This window comes from Gavialis gangeticus, unplaced genomic scaffold, assembly GCF_001723915.1.
Source record: "Gavialis gangeticus isolate Ggan-Ray unplaced genomic scaffold, GavGan_comp1, whole genome shotgun sequence".
In the NCBI taxonomy this organism is placed as follows: Eukaryota; Metazoa; Chordata; order Crocodylia; family Gavialidae; genus Gavialis; species Gavialis gangeticus.
Window position 1 is genome coordinate 15,627,436 of NW_017728993.1, and position 20,031 is coordinate 15,647,466.

Below are 20,031 nucleotides of genomic sequence, written 5' to 3' on the forward strand. Positions count from 1 at the left end.
TTCCTCTAAAAATAATTCCTATGGCTTATGAAAACCATGTCCTCTCTCAGTGCCTCAGGTTAAGCACTAAAGCTCAAGGCACCCGAAATCACTACTCACTTTTTAATGCTCAGGTACTCCCTACGGGCACGGGGATGGGATGCCATCACTCAGTCCACACCATGTGCACAGCCAGGGAGGGCGTGTGGTGCATGCACCATCAACCTGTTCCCTAGAGGCTCTGCAAAGAGTTCGCTTGCAGCCAGAGCCCCATATGAGACTGTCTGTAGTGTACTACAGGGTACTCAGGCTCTGCCTCCTACAAACCACTGCCTCCAAGATGGCCATGATCTTCAGTAACTGTGAGGAAAGAAAGCAGCAACTCAATGAATGAAGTGCTTGTGATTTCCTCAAAGCTGGACACTGATTGCTAGGGGCCTACCACGTTGAAGCAACCAACCTGTGAATGCTGTGGCAAGCACCTCCCTCCCACTGCCATCTCAGCAGTCAAGTCTTCTGGTGGCATGACACCAAGTTATCCCTACTTTTGGCACTGTCTTTGCAGGCCATGCAGGGTACACAATTAAACATTGGTGAACCCCCTTTTGTAGGTTTGGCTAGGACAGGACTGGCCAGTTGGCAGCCCACAGACCACACAAAGCCCCCAAAGGGTTAGCGCATGTGGCCCACAGCCTCTCACCCAGCTGCCACTTCATTTCACTGGGTAGCCCACGTGGCCTTTGCAGCTGGGAGCGGAGCTGGGCTGCCTGCGCTGTGCAGGGATGGATGAGGTGCACTGGGCAACCTACAGCATGGAGGGAAGCTGGAGGGATAGTGGCCCTTGGGTCTATGGCCCCCAGCTGCCCAAAAGTTGGATGGCCCTGAGCTAGGACACATCTTGCCTCAAGCTCCAAACAATGGCCACAAAAGGCCTAGGGAGAATAGAAGAGGGTCTGAGCACTCATTACCAAATGCCACCTAGTCAGGCTTTAGTAGGGTGGCCATCATAGAAGACATTCCTCTATTCTTCCAGTTTTCTGCTACTCTGTTCTCTGTTGATACGAAACCTGATGCCTTTATGTCTGCCGGGATGACATAAAGGCATCCCGTTTCACAGATTTCATAGATATTAGGGCTGGAAGGGACCTCGGAAAATCATCAGGTCCAGCCCCCTGCCCAAGGGGCAGGAAGTCAGCTAGGGTCAAAAGATCCCAGCAAGGTAAGTGTCCAAATGCTTCTTAAAGGTAGTCCAGAGTAGGTGCTTGCACCACCTCTGGAGGGAGTTTTGTATCAACAGAGGACAGAGGACAACCAGCCTGTCCTCTCTAATGGCCACCCTAGTCTTTAATGACTAGTTCTACTGTGAAAGGAACATTTTTCCCCAACATCACAGCAAAACCAGTACCAGAACTGTAGGCAAAGAGGAACTATATTGCCATTCCCATGATGCAACAACATCTAGTTCATAACCTCTTTCTGCAAGTTAAACAAAAATAAAATTGCTTTAAAAATGACAGCGAGTTGGATTAGAGATATAATTCACCTAAACATAAGCACATTTTCTCAATTACAATAAATATTTGTGTCCCAACAATCAGCCTATGGGAAACCACACAATGATTCACAAAGGTCTGGGGCAGTAAAAGCTGAGCAGCTGGAGCGATGACTTAATTCTAGAATCTCTATGATTCAGGTTTCTTGTAAATTAAAAGGAAAGCTTCAAAGAAATGAAAAAGTTCCTGATTTGTGATGCAAGGTTCTGGAAGATTTGCCACACTAAAATCATTAAAGCCCACAATAAGCCAAGATAATGAATACTTGTTCACTTGTGTACTTGATTTCCCTTTTCAGTAGAGGAAGTGTCCAATAGGCACTTTTGCTAGACACACAATCAACTTCACTGCTTGGCAGGTTTCTGTGTGCGATGCTGTGAAAAACACCCACAAATGTGTATCACGAAGTGGGATTTATAACACTACAAAGGAACAGCTCCATGGGATGAAGATGTGACCACTGGGTTTAGTGACTGACAGTCACTTTTCAATCCAAATACTGTAATTTAAGTAATAAATAGCTCTAAGAAGAGGCAAGCATTTTCCCTTCACCATGAAAAACCCAACTCATTCTCTTTCTCTTATCTGTCCACCTCAGGCGACACAGCACATTTTAGGAGTGGACCAAGAGATGGCGATCACATCCAGCCTAGACCGAGGAGACAGCGTAATTCATGTTTGATACTGAACCATCTTGAACAATACCAGTCTTATGAGACCTGCAGTTCTTTGAGATATCCAGCATCTAAGATGGCATCCAAACCCTATCTATTGAGTGAGCCCATTACAACTTTTTTTTTTATTTGATCCAGACTTTTATTGCATTTGGATCCATTCTGTTTTCTTTTTGGATATTCATTTTCCATTGTTAATTGCACTATGTCGCAAATTATAAAATGACCTACCCTTTCCTCTATTATGGCGGTGCCTTTGCAAATAAAGATAAATGTGAAACTTTTCAGATATCTATGGGTATTTGTTACCATGCCAAACAAGTAACTAATTATGATATAATTCCAATGATGCAATAGCACAGAAATTCAGGAGACTGAGCTAGAAGGTACGTCTGACTAACTACAGCATAAGAGTTATTGAATGTTATCCCTTAAAAATAACATGTGTATCTGTATTAGATATAATTTTAAAAATTGTATCTTCTAGCTCATTAAGTACCAGATAATACATTTTGCTGTTGCCACTGGAGAGGCAAAGGGACCACATCAGTCATGTCAGGGATACTCAATGTGTTGCAGCGATTGACATCTGCTCCACTGGTCCAACAATTAACATCTTCTATCATTGTTACAACTGTCATAACTCCAGAAAGAAGCCCAAGACATACAGGTGCAGGTTTAAGCAAGCAAGCAGAAGTTAAAATACAAAGGTGGGGCTTCTTATGGCATAAGAGCCACCCAGAAGAGATGCAAGTACTGCAATGTGTACAGGAAAGTGATCTTTTGGTAGGATCCACATGGCTGCAACCACCACCTCTGGGTCTAGCTTCCTTCAACATCCTTCTTTCAAAGGCCTCTCCTCTGTCCAGTTACGCTCACATGTTGAAGCCTTAGAAGGTTACATATCTTGGTTTCACATTGTCCAACTATTCATAGCTAAAAAGCCAGTCGAACCATAAGAGACATTTTTTCTTTAAACACATCTAAGAGATAGAAAACATTCAGGTAGCTGAAGCCCTGATGCAACTGAGATTTCTATTTGATTTGCTTGGAGATAAAAAAAAACAAAGGTATCTATCTTTGGTATGAATCTTTGTAAAGTGCATATGAAGGCACGAAAAAATAGAGCGAGGGCAGGGATAGAGGAAAATACAGACACTGTTTTTGTGCACTAATGACTATTATACTGGGGTCAAGAAACAGATAGACATGCAGCTATCCTGGGGTAGCCGCATACTATAGGCCTCACCACTAGGTAGGAGGGAGCACCTCCTTGTTTTTAGCAAATACCTACCCTCAAGATGGACATGGACATACTCCTAAGTCATTGCAACTCATACCAGGGAGGTTTGGCCTCTGATCCTCTCAGAGATCATCCCCTATCAGTTTGAGCAATGCTACCTGTTTACGCCACGTCGTCTGTCCATGCCCTAATTCTTCGAAACTAGCGTGGATGTTTGGTGAGAGCCACTAGCTCTTACTCGAAATCAAGCTAACTTAGAAGTTCCTCCCCAGTTACTGAGAACAAACAAAAGTATTGTCTTCATTTTCTACACATTTTACCAATTTAAGCCTGCTGGAGTTCACTAGCCAATAGCATATTTTAGAAGAGGTTGTAGCTATACAACATGCATAAGCACCCTCTCCTGAGCACGCTTGCCATGTAGACACCCGCTAGGGTAGGGTATTAAGAAATAGGGTGCTTGCTGTCATCCCAGGATATGACCTCCATTCACCCACCTTCCTTCTGGGCACATCAAGCCCAGCGGTGAGGCAGTGAGGACACCCTGGCATGCCTCTGGCGCTGCACTTAAGATCTGGGGTTTCCAGCTTGCTCAAGAGGGGCTTCTTGTGCAGCCTCACCACTTTGTTCCTGAGCTCAGCAGCCTCACAGCAGGAGTGGATAGGGAGGGCATCTTGCCTTGGTGGCAACCCTTCCCTCCTTCCACCACCTTGTGCCCTTCATAGATTTCATAGACATTAGGGCTGGAAGGGACCTTGAAAGATCATCGAGTCCAGCCCCCTGCCCCAGGGGCAGGAAGTCAGCTGGGGGGGGGGTCACAGGATGCAGCAAGATAAACATCCAAATGTCTCCTGAAGACATCCAAAGTAGGTGCTTGAACCACCTCCAGCGACAGTCTATTCCAGACCTTGGGGGGTCGGACAGTAAAGAAGTTCTTCCTTATGTCCAGCCTGAAATAGTCATGGAGGAAGAAGCTACTTAAAAGGTATCTAGGTGGATAAAGATGCACACAGAGGTCTGGGGTCAATCTTTTTAAGTGTCTAGGCCGCTTTTGTTTCTATTTTCAAGACTGCTTTCTAGGCACTTGCATACTTCTGAAAAAAGTCCCACTAGACTTCTTTTTGTATCTTCATTCACCTAGATACCTTTAAAACCTGGGCTGTATTGCAAAGTGACCTTCCTTTCCTATCTCCTTATGTTGAAAGCCACGAATTCTGTTAGGGATTCCCTGTGGAACACGACTCTGTTAGAATGAGAAATAAAACCCGAGCTGGGAACAGACATTGGAAACTGCCATGAAGCACATGGATAGAAAACAGTGATTCTAGTCACCCAAGATACCTGATCTAGCTGGCAGAAATGCAAATCCAAACAAATGCAGGTTTACATTTTACTATTTAAAGAATAAAATATCCAGCATGAGTTCCATTAACACCTGTCAGGATTTTGGTACATACTCAAATCCACATTTCTAATTTTACTGCTAAGTAATCCCAAACTTGGCAGCTACTAGGTAAAGCAAAATACCCAAACTAAACATCTGAAGTAAATTTTAGAATTCTGGAAGAGCCATTTCTGGTGCACAAATGGAGGTCATATGTATAAATGATTAGAAGCTTAAGGAAATATAAATCTTCTGCTTTTCTAAATTGATAACACACACGAATTGCATTAATATTCCCACATCAATTACTGGACTTGTTCCTCTCTGCAAAGATTTTTTGATAATTTTTTAGAACCCTTTAGAAAAATGTTCTTATATAAGCACCATTAACCCTTACTTTACACAAGACAAAGCGGTGAATTTCTTAAATTGCAGCCCTGCTGGCTCTACCAGAGTAGGACTACTTTCCCCAACATGGGTGTCTTGCACTTCGAAGAAGCAGGGGGTTTCCCATATCCCACACCAGAGCTATGGACTCAGACTATGCTACACTCAGCCACTTATGCTGGAGCTTCATGTAGATAATTATTCATTAGGCTACAGCAGGGGTGGGCAAAATGTGGCCTGGGGGCCGGATGCAGCCCTGCCAGGCCATTCTATCCAGCCCGCAGGGCCCCTAATTTAGAAAATTAATATTAACCTTCCCTGGGCTGCCTGTCATGCAGCCCTCGATGGCTGCTGAAATTCAGTAAGCCACCCTCTGCCCAAAATAATTGGCCGCCCTTGGGTTGCAGGGACTTCTATCCGTTCCAGCAGTTACAGCACTGATGAAATTTGGGGCTAGGGTTCAAATCCTTACTTTAATGAATATTTATTCATACAAAGTAGAGTAGCTCTCACATGTGAGACAGAGGGATTACACTCAGGATAACCAACACCCTGGTCACAGCATCTACCTGGAAGGTAATAAACCCCAGCGCTCTTTCCTGCCTAGGGCAGGGGGTTGGACTCAATAATCTACAAGGTTTCTTCCAACCCTAGAAAACTATGAAATCAATGGGAAACAAGGGCTGTTAGTCATGGTTTAATTCAGGCAGAGCAAGGACTTGAAGCTCAGTCTCATCCATCACAAGGAGGTGCCCAGCCCATGGTTTTTCTCGGGATGGAGAAATTCCTCCCTCTCTGGTCTTCCCACACTGAAGTGCCTTGGGTGCAATTCCAGTGTGGAACAGGGAACTTGCAAAGCTTTTTCAGGATGGGAAATCCTATTTCCTAGTCATCTCCAGCTATAATTCTCCCTTCCTGCAAGCGAAGACAGCAGCAAAGTAGAATCTTGCAAGGATTTACCTTGCAAAGTGCTTTGTTCTGCCTGTGCCAAGAACTTGAACGCTCACTATCTGCAAGGAGCAAGGATTTGTTGTGGGTGATCTCTTTTATTATACCAACTGCAGGGTGAAATTAAAGACATAGCCTACAAAAAAATCTTTGCCCCTCACCTATTTCTTGGACCATCATGGCTACAACATCACTCCAACACTACCAAGCTCACTACCAAGTTGCTTTGTTTTTAATGTGTCTGATGAATAAATGAGCCGCTTGATAACCACTTGTACATTTATTTTTCCTTTGTCTCATTTGCAAGATTTTCTTCCCTAATCTTGAACTAAATTGGGAGGTGGTAATTTTTGTCCCCTGTGATTCCTGCTATGCTGAGTAACCCATAGGCTCTGTTCATCGCCAGCGCTAGAAAAGCAGACAAGAGAAAGACAGCATTTGCCTCAGCCGGGTGCTAGAGAAAGACCTCCAACATCAACGGTCCTCACTTGATTGAGTTCCTCTCACAACACACTATTATTTCCTCTGGAAACTAGAGGGCTAAGAACTCCCTGAATTTAAACTAATTTCCTAGTCACCAGATCCCACACTGTGCACTCCAATATATTTTCCCCCTACCGCCCATTGCGCCCCCGGCCACCCAGCAGTGGGACGCACGTGGCATTGTGCCACTCCCGGGGCAGCTGCAGCTGCAGAAGCACAGACACCAGCTGCCCTGAGCAATGACTATGGATGCTGCCGGGTAGCTTCATGGCTCACAGCTCCCGGGGTGCCGTGCTGACACCCAGGCCAGGCTGCAGGGTCCAGTGCTGTAGCCCGGCTCAGCCCCACCAAATAATTGTTTCTTCCTCCGCCTATGGCATCACTCCTACCATGCACCACACAAGCAGCTGACTGTGGGCTTCCACCACATGGATCGCATAAGAGTGAATTTATCTTGCATAGAACAAATTTTTGGTATAAAAAGGGCCATTGCATAATAGCAAATTCGCACATACAAAACCCGCATAAAGCGAGGGAAACCTGTAGCCAGGTTCAAAAAGGGACTAAACAAATTCATGGATGATAGATCCATTACCAGCTATTGAATGGAACAGTCAAGGATGGACACATCTCTAGAGAAATGATAGGGGATGCCAGGAAAGGTATGACAGGGAATCGCCAGTTCATGTGCTTTCCTGCTACTGCCACATTCAGAGAAAGGCCTATAGTTTTGTAGGTGTGGTATTTCCAGTCCACTTTTGGGTCTGCCAGGGAGCATGCTGCCACCCCCACCCCCACCACCCCTGGTGCCTCCCCGGCTCAGCAATCAACGGCAGGGGGACCCCAGGTGCCCCCCCCCAGGCCCAGGAGCACTGGTCACCAAGCCAGGAGGAGGCAGGGGGGCCCCCAGTGCACTCCCCAGTGGACCCAGAAGTGGACAAGTGCTGATAAGCACACTGGGAAGCCCCCCGTGCTTCTGTGGGATGCTCCATCCACCCCAGCATCACAGCGATCATGAGCCCCTGCTACCTAAAGGTATGTAGAGAAAACATTTAAAGCTGTGGCTATGTCCGAATCTCCAAATCTTTCCAAATCGATTCGAAAAGATTAAAGGGTCCTCTGATTCGATTTGGATTTGGGGATTCGTCCACCAAATCAGGCTGAATCTCCGCCAAATGAAATCAGGGACCAGCTTCACACAGCCCTACTAGTTACTGCACATTTAGTTAGTACTTCATGAACCAAGTACTAAACTAAATGCACAGTAACTACCAGCAGACAAAGTTCTTTGGGTGAATCTGGTATCTTTTATTAGACCAATTTAAATAGTTGGAAAAATTTTTCTTAGCAAGCTTTTGGGTTTAACCCTTCATCAGGCTGAGGAACCGTCTGCAGGTGGCGTGTGCTCTTCCCAAAGAACCTTGTCTCCCTATGTCCTTAGACCAACACAGCTACAACCTACACCCCAGTAACTCCCACGCATTAATGAATGTGTAGATGCGCCCAGTGTCTCTTGAATGGACCCAAGGAGCCTGTGAATGCCATCCAGTGAAACTCTGCCCCATGAACACCATTTGCCCCTGGTGGCTGGGGTGGTATGGCATGCTCCAGCAGGCAGCAGCAGCACCGTCGGAGGGGGGAGCGTGGCGGCAGTAAGTGCGGAGCTACCACAGGCAGCCATGGCGTTGTCGCCAGTGGGGGGAGAGGAGACAGCAAGTGGTTGGCAACCACCCGCAGATGCTGCCGGCAGCACCGGTGATGGCCAACAGCAATCACAAACCACCCCTGCCTTTTCATAGGGGGTGCACAGCCACACTCAGGGGATGCACCCACGTCTACCCCCTATGCGTCGCCAATGCTCTGCCCAGAGATGTGCACAGATGAGTGAAAGGAAGAAACAGGGTACTGAGCTGAAAGAACCCTTGGTCTGAGCCACTATGGCAATTCATACATTCTTCTGTGTTCTTTTTTAGGTCACCAGCAGTGAATGGAGACGTTGCAAAGGAACTCCTCCAAAACCAGAAATCGGCGGGATGAGCAAGATCTTATTTCTCGCCAAGAGTTTGTTTCAGTGTTGATGGCAGCAGGGTGTGTGAGCGAAGGTCTGTAGCACAGCAGGACACAGTACTGTATTTCCACCCTTGCTTTGAAGACTGAATGCGACAGGGACTGAAATTCAAAAGTGGAGGACTGTGCTTCGCTCTTAAAAGCAGCGGACTGTTGTTTCTGCTGGTGTTTATTTTTGCGTGCTCAAAGAGTTCAAGGATATGCATGTCATAAACATCAATCAATTTGACGAAGGCTAACTAAAGCCAAGATTAACCAAAACCAGCCTTGCCAGCTTCAGAAGTGCAACAACCACATCAGACAGCACTAGTTTAGATGAGACTGGTGCAAAATCATAAGAATTTTCAAAGAAGATTAAATCACTGTTTTAGCTTACCTGCCAACTTGTGACTATGCCTTCCTCAGTACGTACACACACCAGTATCAGACGGTGCTGCCAACACTCACAAATTTAATATGAGAGAAGCAGTTTTGGGTCCTGCTAAAGGAACTCTAAAAATATATGAAAATTACAGTCTTTTTGTGCGAGGCGTTGTATAAACACTCAGCAAAGAACTGTCCCTGCCTCAAAGGAGCAACCATCTAGTGCAAAGCAGAGCGGTGAATCTACAGCTTAACTGTAGCCCAGCAAGCATCAACTGGAAACAGCATTCAGTCCCTCCTGTGTTAGCAACACCTGAGACACCAGCTCTCTGTAACTGCTGAGGGTACACCGTTGAGAACAAGCTTTGCTTTCCAGAAAGTTAAATTAAATTCACTTAAGGTCTGACTTTTTTCAGAGCATACACAGGCAGCGTTTTCTACTTTCCACACACATGACCTACCTTCCATGGGCCTCCCCAGTTACAGCAGTATCAACACATTGCACATGAGAAGGGCCGCTAAAGGCCTCGGGAAAAGTAGCAGCAGCAGGTGCAAAAAGCGGGACGAACTCCTGCACCTTGGGATCATGAGTGCCCTTTGCCATCAGGTACACCAGTGCTTCTCAGTCTTTTTAGACTCACACCATCCCTCCGAAACCTTTCAGAATGCAGAAGCACCCCATTTTTAAACTAATTTATTATGCATATTAGAATACAAATGCTATAATTGTTATCAGTAAATATGTTACTAATTGTTGGACATGATCATTATAGTCACCCACTGCACTGAATGGTTCCTGCAGCCACGTCTCAGTTTGGCTCCGATGCATCTCCGAAGAACTGAGGTGTGTAGGGCAATTTCAACCAGTGGTGGCAGTGGTGGTGGTGCCAGGGTCGTGCCGCCCTTGGCAGGCTCTTGCAGAACCCCAGGTGAGAACTGCTGGGCTATGCCGATAATATCTCTCTGCTTTTGCTTCAGTAAAAGTTGGAGATTTTCACAAGGCTTCCTGAAACAAGGGCCATAATAACGCTGTTTGTTATCGAAGTGTAAGATTTGCAAGTCTCCATAATGAAATTACCATCCTTCCAAAATGCTTCCTTTATTTTTCCTGTTGCTTAGTGATACACAAATCAGAACAATGCCATTCAATAAACAGGTGGCTGCGGAGAAGGGATTCTTTTAAGACTTATAGAAAATATAGCCATTCCTTAGGATGCTGTGAATCAGGTCCCTTCTGTTTTCAATATAAGCTTAATTGATTTGGAATATTATTTTCATGATATAAAACAAATGCATGAGGAAGCATGGCACTGCTGATTGACACATGCTATGTATCTGAGTTAGTATGCAACAGGCCAGTCCCAATTTTTCCTTTCTGATCGCATTAGTCTCGCTATAGCTACTCCATGCAGTTTTAGAGCCGCCTGTAGGTTGTTCTAACTTGCATGAAGGGGATGAAAACATAGCTTGCAACCTAGAGCGTTCCAAGTACACACTTCTTCTTCCAACTATTTCTTTTCCACACTGTGCCAGCAGCAGTGAGGGACAGTGGTGCACACTGACTCTGTGCCGTAGAAGACCTTGGACCACCTCAGCAATGGGCCAGGGGCAGATTGCACAAGCAATAGGTTGCAAAGCAACCACATTGCACTGGGGAGTCAAGACCATTATGTTAATTTTTGCTGTCACATATTTTAGCGATGGCTTTTCTACATCCATTTTAATTCAGAGTTGCTGACTGGTTACATTTGTGAGGTTTATTTGTCCAAATATATAAGATATTTTCTAATGGAATGGATTCTAAAAATACAAGGCACCAGTGATTTATAATGAGAAATGTCTTTTCCAAAGAGTTTGGATTCATTTTTGGCAGTCGCTGCTGCACTCTAAAAAGCTACAGTTATTCATATGAGTTAAGGTTTTCCAATGCCGACAAATGTGACTGCCTCAAATATGTTTGTAGGCCTAGGTGCAATCTCAAGTCAAGTGAAATGACAGCATCACCTACAAGGTGAGCATAAGAATTATTTATGGGTTGGAGATGAAAACCCTAGAAATACAAGCAAGGGATCAGGGATTCATTGCCTTTCACTCACTGGAAGAAAAACCTTGCCCAATGGACTTTACAACAAGGAAATTAAATTGAAGTATCATTTTCCCTCTTGCCATTGCCAACATGGGTGTTAATGAGCTAGTTGGCACCCGAATAACCTGGATTAGATGGAACTCAGCAGTGTTTTAGTATCAATGCCCTTATCTGTATTCTTCTGCAAAGCTGGTAGTGCCACATATTCAGAATTGGGTCTGCTTCCTCAGTAAATGTAATGAGCCTAATATCCCATCTGGAACAGTTTGCCAGATAGGGTATATGCACAGTAATTATTTTTGCCCCAAAGGAAGCAGAGACCAGGAGCAATGTTAACACCAGGGCTCCAGCCTGCTGGCTCTACCACCTGAGACTGCTTCACCTGGGACACTCTTCTGAGAACCCACTGTACCAGGTCTCATTGTGGCAGGAAAATATGGGGCCAAGCCGAAACTGCAGTTCAGAACTTCCCCCTCCAAGCCCAAATCAATGAGGACTGCCCTGAAGTGACAGGCCCCCCAAAAGGACTGGTTATTACTGCAATAGGACAAAAGAAACGAGGAGCCACCCCCACACTTAGATTTTTTTCCAGTGCATTAATGCAGCTTGGGCTAAGAAACGAATGTTCTGCCTACAACTTTAACATCTCTGCTTGCTTAGGCTGCAGAATCCAAAATACGCCTATACCTGGCTACTCAGAGACTGCAAATGCCTTGCTTACACCTGACGACCCTCTGTGCAGGGTAATGATTTTTTTAACCTGGAGCCTTTTGGGGAACAAAGAAACACTTTATTGGCAGCGACAGTAGAAGTCGTGTTGTAAAGGGTCACCGACACCCACTGAGTTCGAGGGAAGTTTGTTGAGGTTCCCCTGCCTGAGACCATTATCTTTCTTTGGCCATTTCTAAATTACCCTTCCCAGAAAGGATTCATTCCTGGGACTCAAAAATACTTTTGAAGCACATTTTTCCCCTTCAAAATGCACAAGTTTTCACTCCATGCCAAATATTTTCCATGAATGATCCTAGGGTAAAAGACACCTGGAAGCATCTAAAAGAGCCTCTCACACATGCACATTTTATATGTATATATTATTAGACCCCACTCCTCACCAATGGCTCAGACATTACACGATGCTCTCCAATTCAAGAAGAGCATTTTAGAGCAAGCAATAACTTGTTCCAGAAATTATCCTGAACAGGACAACAGTGATTTATCCTTGCTGTTTTTCTGCAAAGCAGGCCCAAAAATACCAATAGTATTTGTCACTTGGAGTTTTTTTATTATCTCTTTTTTATCCTTATTACCTAAAGTGTCTAGGCCTTGTGAAGCACATAGGTGTGAAAGAGAAGGGAAAAATATTTCAATTGATAAAATGTTGTAAGTATAAAATAAGTTTATCAAGCACACGCACAATGGAATGACAAGGTTCTTTGGGTGAATCTGACATCTTTTATTAAACCAACTTAAATAGCTGGAAAACAATTTTTAAGCAAGCTTTCGGGTTCAAAAAGCCTTCATCAGGCTAAGGAAGTATCAGCAGTTGTGTGCTGTTTCGATACAGATACAACACTGTCTACACGAGATGCTTACTATGCAGTAGCTTATTACTGCTGTGCAGTAGGATTGCTGGGCATGAACCAGTACAGTTCATTACATTCAGTAGTAATGAACTACTGCACAGTAAGCATCACAAGGCAAACATGCCAGGACACTACTGTGCAGTAATGCTGGTTACTGCACAGTCATTTAGTACTTGCATAATGAGGCTATCTACTACATGATGCACATGATATACTTATGCAAGTACTAAATGACTGCACAGTCACACTTGCGCAGTGCATGGCTTGTGTAGACATGCCCTGTCAGTTTAAAATTGGGCAGGAATGTACTCACTAATTTTACATGTTGCTTTCACAACTGTGTTTATGAGTATGAAGTAACCTCTTGGGCAGGGAAAAAAAAAAATCAAGATAAAATTATCTTCCCCCCAACACAGACCCCATGTCAGTTTTGAATTGATACTTTTATTTTTACATCTCACTTTTTCCACAAGAGGGAGCTCTAGCCCTGGAATTACATTAAGTGATCTTTATAATCAGGTTATAGGAGCAGTTGCTCCAGTCAGCAATTACAAAATGTCACAAGGCTCTGTTTGATTACATAAGGGTTTGGTTTGTTATCCGGAGCAATACAGGGATGAATTCTGAATCCATCACCCAGAACCTGACTTCTTAGCTGATTATCAAAAATGTGGGTTTGTGACAAACTTCCCCTGATGTTTGCAAAGTAGGTTTGATCTTGATAACTGTCCTAGCTGTAAGTTTTTAATATGTAATAACCTTGGATTGTTTTTTCAAAAATTTCAGATTATTACAGAATAAAATACGATGAACTGAAATAAATTGAAGGGACTGGGGCAATAATAATGAATCAAGAGACACAACAACGATGAAAAAGAAGTTACTGAAGTCTGACAAGATGATATCCTAGAAAAATTCCAAATACAGTAACTATGACACTTGCACTGCTTACTGGGGCTTTTATATCATGCCTAACATCCCATGACATCATTGCAACTATTATGCTTTGATTTGAAAGAAAGTTTTTTTTAAGCTGGTGGCTGTGACAGATGCCACACATTTAGGTTAAAATTAAAATCCCCTTACTCCCCAGTTTTAGAGAGCCAAAACAGGAGGAGCTACACACAAACTAGATTTCAAGGTGTACTGCCAGCACGGGATGCTGGTTGTGAAGTTGCAGGCAGGGATCAGGGTAATTTCTTTCTTGGTAAAGAATTCAGCTTGACTAATGATCATTCCCTGTGAGGATATATAGTTACCAGGTCTGCAAGGCAATGGGCAAGTTTCCACAACTGCCTGGAGACACTTTCGGTGGTCAAACTGGGGATTGTTTTAGAAGAAAAGGTTGAGGAACACAGAAACATGGGACTGAAAAGGATATCCTGGGGCATGGCGTCCAGAGCCCTGCTACTGCAGACAATAACAGCATATAATCCCTTTCATAAACTCATCAAGCTCCATCTTAAATGTAGGAAGGTTTTCTGCTCTACTTCCAGAACCTCACTGCTCTGATGGCTAGAAACTTTTCTATTTCTCAGCCTAAAATGCATTTCTGGCCAGTTCACACACATTGGATCTTGTGTCGGGATTGTCCTACAGCACGAAAAGCTCTTTTCTGACTCTGGTGTTTATCCCTTGATGTTTTTGTAGAGAACAGTCCTACCTCCTATCTGCCTTCATTTTGTTGGGCTAAACAAGCTACTTTCTTTTGATCTCCTCTCATAAAACAGGTGGCTTTCCACTCCTCTGATCATCCCAGTAGCCCTTCTCTGCACCTATTCCAGTTTGAATTCATCTCTCTTGAACATGGCATTGTACATGGTATTCCCACCAGCGCCTTACTTAATGGGCATTAGCACTTCCCTCTATTGGAAATCCCCCTTCTGTTATGCCTTATGGTTGCATTTGCCATTTTATGACTGCATCACATCACTGACTCATGCTCATCTTGTGACCAGCTAAAACCCTTAGGCCCCTTCCCTTCTCTGTTGGTTCCAACAAATGAGTTTCAGGCTTAGAAAGAATAATAATGGGGATTTCTATTAAGTACATGAGCCTGCATTTTGCACTCTAAACCATCATCCCATTATTATTCCATTCCTCAAGATTTTCCAGTTCCTCCTCTGTGATATTTTGATCTTTCTTTCTATTGATAATTTTGTTTTCTCAGCAAACTTTATTAACACATTTCTAATTGTTGTGCCATTATCACAAATAAGGATATTGAATAAAATCAGTTCCAAGGAACTCAATGAGAAACCTACCCCCCGGCCAATACTCCCTCTATTAACACAACCCATTGTTATTTCCCCTTTAGCCAGATCTTTGCCCACCTCATAATTTCTGGTCAGTGCTTACAGAGAGCATAAACACTGCCATTTCAGTGCACATCACATGTTAACATTCCTATAAAAACCAAGAACTAGACTGTGTATCTTTGACTGCCCTCTATTGGCATCTCGACTGTTTAAATATACGCAAGCTTAGAGCACTGTAGTAAGACTAGAAGACAAACAATAGGATTTTGGACAACTGGGTTTTGGGATCCCCATATGGATTCAATCAGGAGAAGAAATAGGAGAGAAGAAAAATGAAGACAAAGGCTCTGGCAGTTTGTGATCACCAGAGGAAAGAGACCCAGGCAGCAACCAACTGTCAGAAATATCCAATCAATAAGAGAGGCAAGGGTTTTCTGTGGTATCTTTTACTGGGTGAACTGGGCCACTGGGAGAGAAGTTTGACACGCTTTTGGGCACAAAGCACCCTTCTGCAAGCCTACTGTCTCTCCCAACTATATATTTAGTCCAGTAAAAAATATCACAAAACCCCCTTGCTTTTCACACATTTCCTGGACCATCAGAGCAGTGGCGTACCGAGGTGGGGCGGGGGTGGGTTGGGGAGGGGGTGGAAGGGACCATAGCCTTCTGTGTGGGCTGGGCTGAGAGGCCATGGCACTTCCCGTGTTTGGCCCACCCACCCGCCTGGCGGGTTGTGTTTCTTTACCTGCTACGCCCAGCAGCTGGCATGCCGCGATGTTAATTTCCCCGTGGAAGTGCCGTGGGCCAGGAAAGGGGGCCCTGCACCCTGCTCCTATCGTCCCCAGCGGAGGCAGGCAATGCAGGCATTGGCCCCCGGGCACCGGACACCCACAGTATGCCACTGCACCACAGCAAGAAGAACACTTCAACTGTACCACAGCCAATATGAAATACAGGCAGTCCTCGGACTCACGACACAATTGGTTTCTGAAAACCGCGTCTTAAGTCAAAACGTTGTAACTCGGAACCGATTTTCCCATAGGAACAATGTTATAAATGGGGGTTGGTTCCTGAACCAAGGCCCAATACCCTATTTTCACAAAAAATAACCCAGAATTTTGTACTCGATCAATTATAGATGAGTAATATAGCTACACTAATGCATTTATATTGTAAATAACAATCATATTGATTTGGAAGAATTTCTTTGAGGTGACTTTGCTGGACTTTTTGAAGAGCTCTTGGCTGGATTCTTCTCAGGCGTCCCAGCTGCAGGTTTTTCTGGAGTCTTGCCTGCTTTCTTAAAGAAAGTGTCCAAGCAAGTTTGGACAGACGTTCTCCAGGGAGATGGGCGACGCAGCGAACTTGTTCACTGACGTGGCACCACATCGGATCAAGCGCTGTAAAGTCGAAACTGACGTCAGAAAGTTGAAACAGGGTGTCAATTTAGAAACGTTGCAAGTGTAAAATGTTGTAACTCAAAATGTTGTAAGTTGAGGACTGCCTGTACTCAGTATGACAGTCAGAGGCAGTTCCTCAGACAAGTCAGCTAGAGGAAGGGAAGAGGGATGTAAAGAAAAGACCTTGTTCAGCTTTATTCACAAGAAAAAAAATGTACTATTCTAAGGAGACTATTGGGGTCCCATGTTAAACATTTCATAAGGAACAGACAGAACGCAGAATGGTGAGCTGTCTTCTTACCTAAACAAGGCATGTGGTTACTGTGCACTTCCACCAGATCCTAAAGACAACAGCCGAGATTCCAGGGGTGAGGAGCATGTCTCGTGGCTTCAGAGATTCATGAAGACCTCAGAAATCTCATAAATTTTGAGAAAAGTCCAGGAGAGAACTGCAGAGATCTATCCTCCTCCATGAACAAGGGAAGATGTGGCTGAAGAAGCTGGAGGTGAATCACTGGTGGGATAAAGCAGAGGATTTTGTTCTGGTGGCACACTGGTAGTTAACTACTGACACAGACTGCAGCTAGATATGGTAGAGCAGGGTGGCCAACCCGTGGCTCCAAAGCCACCTGCGGCTCTTCAGAAGTTAATACATATCTCCTTGAACCTTCGCACAGGCACACGGTGACCAGCCTCCAGAGCCGTCACGTCATGTCATGTCACGTGACTGCTCGCAGCGAGCACATCACTCGGTTTGGACTCGGCAGTTTGGACTCCAGAGCTGCGGGTTGGCCACCCCTGTGGTAGAGTCCCTATTATTTGAAGCTATCAAATAATGACCGGATGTCTTTCAAAATGATATGTTCTAGCTCATCTCCAAGCAATTTGGCTTGATCAGCATTAGTGGGTGAAAGCCTATGCCCTGTTTTTTGTACATGATTAGATTACATGATCACAATGGCTCCTTCCTGCCTTAAAATATATGAACAGCAAATCTCTTTAGGACAAAACAATCCTGCAGAGATTTTCTGTGACTAGTTGTCAAGAAAATGTCATCCAGCTAATGGTAATGGTTCTGGAGACTCAGATAGCAGTCTGCTTGAGATTTTCACCGTCCCACATGGAGGGTGAAGATACAGAATCACACAACTCATTTTCCATCTTCTTGTTTTATCTAATGCAAAGTGAATTGAGTTGTGGCCACTAAATGTAGCACCCACCTACAAACTCTAAAGAGACAGGGAGAAAGCAGGTAAAAAAGTCAAGCCACCCACACTGTGGAGAGCTGGGACACTCTTGAGTTAGTTAAAATAATTAGTTCACTTGAATCCTACTGGGTTGCTTGCTAGTGTGGAGCCCACAGGTAGGTTGACAGATCAGGAAACAAGATCAGATGTGAAATTCCTCCCTACTGCTCAGCAGGACGTTTGGGTTTCAATTTAGCAATGCCAAGATGTGACCTCTGGGTTCTACTCCTGTCTTCTGTAGGAACCTTAGAGACTGAACCGTGTCAATTCTCTGTTTTCCCAGCTGGAAAGCTTTGTAAAGCAATTTAACATCCAGGCCTAAAAAGCATTATTTAAGTGCTAATATAGCCCAGTATTTTAGTGCTCAACTTGGCCATGTTTTCACTGATAGCTCTGTGGGGAATATGAGTTTGGATTTGTGCTACAAGCTTCTCCCACAAGACGGTAAAAGGCTGGTATTTTCAACACGTGTGTTGCTCGGTCAACTACATATACTACATGCAATATAAAATGTATTCTGAATCATTATTAGCAGCACATAAAATCTTTATCCCTGGATGATATGGCTTCTACAGTTCCCTCTAATCCTACTTTACTGATTCCAAAATTATTTTATTTACTATAAAATAAGCATTTGCGTTTTAGGAAAAGCATATTTTTAAAAGAATATGGTAATAACTATTACACACAGTAAAATGTCAGTACCTGGACGTCTCTGAAATGAATGTTTATATTGCAAACTATAAAATACCACAGTCAACATAAATATGCTATTATATATTATGTCAAAGAGATATTTAACTTAAGAAACTGGCAAAGAACTTTTCCATTTTTCCAACAAAATTACTGCCCCATTTCCTTTCTTGGATTCATATTTAACATCAGGATTCCAATAGTTACAATCTGAACGCTTGAAATAATCCAAAAGGGTGGATTCATCATCTTCTTAAATTTAATTAAGAATATAAAAAACACATGTCACAATCTAAATAAAAACCGTCAAATGTGGATGTTTTTTGCCAAAGTAGTTCTTTTGATTATATAAAATCAAAGTGTGTGAAACAAAAGGCAATGTTCACTTTGCAAAAAATTTGTATGAAAGTGCTGAGTCTCTAATTGAGTCATTTTTTTCCCCTCCCCATTAAAATGTTGAGGGAATAGTTGAGCTGGCTGGTCATATGTGATGAATCAGCTACCTGAATTAAATTCAGCTGTAACTATTTAAATCCCAATATGGTTTAGCCACTAGGCACCAAGAGCCAGTACTTTTTTTTCTGATCTTATTTATTCCCAGACTTTCAATGGTCCTCCTAGAAAATACTTTAAAATTAATATTGCTCATCTTTTCTCAAAGTTCAATATAGATACAGACTAGACCATCCCCATGAGGTTGTACTCTCTCGATTAGGAAGTCTCACATGGTTCTCTCTTCACCAGGACACTACTGCAGCTGCCACTAATTATTTTGGATAAAACATTAGCAATGAGATGCATCAGTGTGGCTTGCACACTTTTGCCCTCTTTTGTCCCATGGTGTGGCACAATTAAATCATCACCACCACCATCATCAGATGTACATCAAAGAAGAGGAGCTCCAGACAAAAGGAGTATACAAGTAAGTAATGTAGGTAAGTAATTTAGTAACAAACACATTATTTGAGCTACCACTATGCCAGGATGGAAGAGTGAATATTTGCTACTGCTATGATTTATGCTGTCGTGCCTGAAAACCAGAGTCCATTGTGCGAGGCCCTGAACTGACACATAATACAACTGCCCGTGGCGTGTTACTGTCACTCTCTTTCCGTGATGTTTGTATTAGTAAAAACATGTCGTATGCACATTTCTTTCAATCAACACGTAATTATATTTTACTGTGCACCAAAGGTATTTCCCAGGTTTTGGCATTGATAAAGATGTGTAATTGTGTGGCTTTTTGAATTAAAATAGGAAGGGAATCACAATTTCATTTTCCAAGTGTAAAAAAAATGGTGTCCATACAGAAAAGCCTGATTAATGTGGCCAAATACAGCACTGAAGAATGCATGCTCTTCTTCAGAGGAAAAGAAATCATTGCAGCTCAGGCCTCTGTCCAGTTAGAACAAGCAGGTGTACAATGTGGAGTATGATTTTCACTCCATCAGAAAGCATTAATCCACAAGAAGATGAATCTTACTCAACAAGGATGTTAATTGGCAATTCATGAAGCACAAAATGTTTACCCTCCATGTGAGAATTTGGGAGAATTAAGTTGTTTTTGGCATTCTGAAGCAGATGCAATTAAGACAATCCCTATTACTTTTCTATCTAATACTATTAAGAGCTGGGGTGGGCAAAATGTGGCCCACAGGCCAGATGTGGCCCGCCAGCCCATTC